General features: G+C 34.3%; 1 long non-coding RNA gene across 1 annotated transcript; it reads left to right on the top strand.

The window, feature by feature from the left end:
- On the top strand, positions 1–736 carry LOC136117864 (uncharacterized). The gene is made up of 2 exons (XR_010655454.2): positions 1–321; positions 604–736. It is a non-coding gene; the product is annotated as an uncharacterized lncRNA (long non-coding RNA).
- The last annotated feature ends 4,299 nt before the right edge of the window (positions 737–5,035 follow it).

The following is a 5,035-nucleotide window of genomic DNA, read 5'->3' as shown; positions in this document are numbered from 1 at the left end:
GGAAATGTGTTCTTCAATTTCAAACTTGAGAATTAATATTCTCATTATGAGTAATCGATAGACTTAAAAATGAGTTGATAATTCTCATAATTGGTTCTAGAGAGTTCCGTTCTGCGAACGAGACGAGAGATGAGCGGCCTTTAGTTCGTTGCGTATATGGTTGTCTCTTTCTCACTAGTGGGTGTGTAAAGTGGTACGCGCCGCATTTGTGTGACTGTCATTTGCCGTGTGATTTAGCAAAGTGAAGACGTGCGCGTAACACAAAGTTAAAAAACTTTTGTAGTGAACTGGACATTCGTGCCACCCTTCCGTACCTCGAGGGTAAGTTCTTTAATTTTAACTGTATTTATAATGTGCTTTATAATGATACAATAAACAAACACTGCAAAAATATTGCCAAAGCGTGTACATCAATATTTATGTATGTGTGATTGTAAGTGGCGTGAAGCACGTGTCTAGTTTTGTTAGATTTTTATGTATAATGTACATACATACATACATGCATTTTAAATGTACATTTAATAACATTCTAATTTTATTGTTTCATATTTATATATGCATATATATTTACAATATTTGCTAACAATAACGTTTTCTTTTCAGCCTCTTTGCTTTTCGCTAGACCAGACAGCTAAGGGAATAATATCATAACCCATAACATGGAACATAAACTTAAATAAAAAATAATATGTTTGTATATATATAACTGTATTACAAAATATAATGAAAAAAAATATTTTACCTTTTTTCTGGGAATGGGTGGAGCGGGTTTAAGTACAAAAGTTCTTCATTTAAGAATTTATAAGTTCACTATCAAGAACTTGTTTCTCATTTTGAGCGCTAGAAATTTCTCAGTTTGAGAAAAGGGGATACTCGATTCTAAAATTCAAGCTAAAATATTTCTTAAAATGAGTGCAGTTTGTACTCATATTGAGGAAAAATGTTCAAAAAAGAGCACAAACGTACTCAATTTAAGTACAAATTTTTTGAGAAATTTGTACTGAAAGTGAGTATTTTGCACTCAATGTGAGAATTTTTGTTCATGCTGAATTTTTGAGTACAAAAATACTCAATTTGAGTACAAATTACTTGAATAATTCTCTCTGTGTATATCCTACTAGCGGGAAGTGCTTTTGTTTATAAATTGCAGCGGTATAGTAACCTGTACATAAATAAAATTAATAACTTTGCCAATTTTAAGGTATATATTAACTAACATTTCACTAACTACTTTTTATGGGTTGGATAACTATAAAAATAGTTATTTGACTACAAACCATGGTTTGGGTCCATTCTACCCATTTTTATAGGTATATGTGTAACATTTTTTCATTAACCCTTAAATTTACGTAATACGTAAATGTAACCATTTAATGGGAACAATTGGCAATTCGATGGTTGGGGACCGATTTACTATTATATTGGTCAATTTTACCAATCGATTTTTTTGTGTGTACATGACAAGTGTAAAAAATGATTTTTAGTTTATAGTTTCTTTATTTTGCATCCTTGCACTAAAATTTAAAAAATCGAATTTTTATTATAATATAATTCTAAATGAAAAGATAACAAAATTTTCGTACAAGGTGTTTGGTTAGGGAAAATTTATGTATATTTGCGCTATTTATTATTGTTATGACTAACATATTTAATATATTCTACCTTTATTTAACTATTTTAAGCTTAAGTCATTAAGTTTAAATGTTTTGTATTTAAAATTATGATTAATTACCCTTGCAGAGGGTAACAAAATTTCAGACAAACGAAGATATTAAACTGCAAAGCGACTTTTACTTCCTACCAAAATAATAAAACACAGCAATCAAAACGAGAAGGTCTCAGAACTACAGAAATCAGGGTATTTCAAAGCCAACTTTGAAACTTTCGAGATTTAAGTTTTTGTTTGACAGTATTAATTGAATGTTTTGTAGAGGTGTAAATTTGATATTGTTAGTATTTGATAGTTTGAGAAAGTGTGAATGTAGTATCTTGTTATCGATAGTTACGAATCTAGTTCGACGGTGGTATCGAACCACTGGGTTCAAAAGAACAAATCGGGCCACTTCTCGAAAGAAACGAAGACCGACGCATGTAAAATGCAGGACAAGCTATTAGAAAATAATAGCCATCCGGTTAGGAAACACCATAATATGATTGCTTCTGTAAATGTTTTTATATTTCTATCTGGTTTACAAAGTTTCTATCTCCAGCACTTCGGTGATTTCTAGGAAAATAATTTCTATTTGATTTCTAAATTAGTGTTTCTATGGACAGTTTTTTTTATACGCAGTTCATCTTCAGTCAAACAATTTCGATTTGTATTTAGGTGTTTAGCAGTAATATTTATTTCTGTAATCGTCTTTATAGTTCGAATTATGGTTTATTTTAATAGTTTTTAGTCAAAACCAAATTTTCAAACAAATTAATAAGAAGTGGAGTATCATCTGGAACCCTTTAGCGGTTTTTGAAAAAAATTAGTTGGTTCATTTTACATCCGATGTAGAGGAACACAGTTAATTAATACGTTTCATAAAACACACATTTGCGTTTTTGTAATTCAACTTCTGGTTTACTTTAATAATTTTCAGTCAAAAGGCACTCTACACTAAATATGTAAACTTTTTTGCACACTACATGTTTCTCCCGAATTCCGCCCGAAGAGATTTCCGTGTCTTCCGCGTTCATGTCGAACTTTAAACTTACCATATCCTGACTGATTTTCCGAGCTTGAAAAAATGTTCACTAAAATCATTTTGGTTTTTGTAAAAATTATCACTGCGTAAAATTTCGGTTTTTATGTTGGAGTAAAACGACTAAAGAAAAATTGATATGAACTGTGGGAAACCAGTACAAAAAGGAAACTTTTTAGATATGGTACCCCCAAGTTCGAATAAATGGAAAGTCATGGCACTCTACATTGAATTTTTCAACTTTTTGGCACACTGGATGTTGTTCCCGAATACCGCCCGAAGAGAGATTTCCGTGGCACCCGTGTTCAAGTCGAGATTCGACTTACCATAACCAGACTATTTTCGGAGCTTGAAAAAATGTTCAATAAAATCATTTTGGCTTTTGTAAAAACCATCACAGAAGACGCCCCCATATAATTTGGTTTATATGTATACAATCATTAAATCATCTAGCCACTCGGAATTTTAAATCATTTTTCGTCACATAAGTTGATATCAGAACTATAGTCACTTGTTGAACCCCGATAAGGGGTGATTTTGAATGATATATCAAAAGCTAAGGAATCTCAAGGACTATATGGTTCCAAATTCCGTTACTCGTCGAGTAAAGGGTATACTAGATTATTCGGAAAGTATGGTAGAAAGAAGCCTTTCCGACCATATAAAGTATATATGCTCTTGATCAGGATCACCGAGTCGATATAGCCAAGTCCGACTGTCCGTATGAACGCTGAGATAACGGAAACTATAAAAGCAGCGCAAGTTTATTTCAGCAGGTTGCCATGCCAGCTCTAACGCCCACAAACGCATACATTTATATACCCGTTACTCGTAGAGTAAAAGGGTATACTAGATTCGTCGGAAAGTATGTAGCAGGCAGAAGGAAGCGTTTCCGACCCCATAAAGTATATATATTCTTGATCAGGATCACTAGCCGAGTCGATCTAGCCATGTCCGTCTGTCTGTCTGTCCGGATGAACGCTGAGATCTCGGAAACTATAAGAGGTAGGCTATTGAGATTTGGCGTGCAGATGCCTGAGCTTCTTACGCAGCGCAAGTTTGTTTCAGCAGAGTGCCACGCCCACTCTAACGCCCACAAACCGCCGAAAACTGTGGCTCCTTCAGCTTTGATGCTAGAATAAAGATTTTAACTGAAATGTATTGTTCTCATCAATACCTATCGATTGACCCCCAAAAAAGTTTGCCACGCCCACCTTACCGCCAACAATCCGACCAAGCCTGAGACGCCCACAATTTTCATGCTAGATAAAAAATTTTAACTGAAATGTATTGGTCTCGTCAATACCTATCGATTGATCCAAAAATAAATTTGCCACGCCCACTCTAACGCCCATAACGCTTAAATCTGTCTACCGCCGGTAGGTGGCGCATTTTAATCTCTCTTTGCTGCTTGCATATCTCCATTTAGCTGAGTAACGGGTATCTGATAGTCAAGGTACTCGACTATACCGTTCTTCCTTGTTTTTATTTAATTTCTTTTTAAATTTCAATTTAAAACCCAACTTCTTGACAGTAAGACCATGCTACATGCATTGCGGGTGAACTTTGAATACTTCGGTCACACTACAAGGAATAAGATTTTTCGACTAGTGAAACTCTTAGTCGATCTGAGTACTAGGCTATAAACTTATTTAAGGCGTAACGCACTTTATCTACTAGATCTATGACTTTAGTGCTAGTAGCCCTGCTACATGTTTTCAGAACCCATCCATCAAAGCGGAACATCACAAGGTTCGCGAACTGCCTCTTATTTAGTATTTTTGTAAGAACTACGTTTATGGTTTCTTCTTGATAGAGTTGGACCCCTAGATCACGAAAAAGAAGCCAAAAATATGTTAATAATAGATAAGTTCCTTAAAAAGATTTTTTAAGGACCTTTTTTGTGTTATCTCCGTGTTCTTAATTATATCTTCAGTTGCGCTTAACCAATTTAGGTGATATAAGTTTTAGTTTAATGTCACCCTTTAATTTTGCCGAATAAATGAGTGGGCTACATTGAGTATATTGTGAGCTACAACTCGGAAAACTTAGATAATGTGGAATTTTTTTTAACAATTTGGTGACTGTAAGGCTTCTGTTGATATCGTAAAAACTCGAAAAGAAATCCGACCACTTTAAAGTTGCCGTCCATATGATCCAAAGAAGCCATATTTGGACAGTATCCAGGTAAATAAAATTTATTTTTATTTTTGCATTGTTAGGCCGATAACAGAAAGGCGCCTGAAATAAGAATTTCAGTATTGACCATTTTAAAGCCTAGTACTCACATCGACGAAAACCGCGAGCTAACCATAGGAGTGAGCGAGAGGCAAACACGCGGCTAA

The sequence above is a fragment of the Drosophila suzukii genome, chromosome 2R, assembly GCF_043229965.1.
Source record: "Drosophila suzukii chromosome 2R, CBGP_Dsuzu_IsoJpt1.0, whole genome shotgun sequence".
NCBI lineage: Eukaryota > Metazoa > Arthropoda > Insecta > Diptera > Drosophilidae > Drosophila > Drosophila suzukii.
The sequence above is the reverse complement of the archived record's forward strand: the minus strand, read 5'-3'. Positions and strand labels throughout refer to the sequence as shown.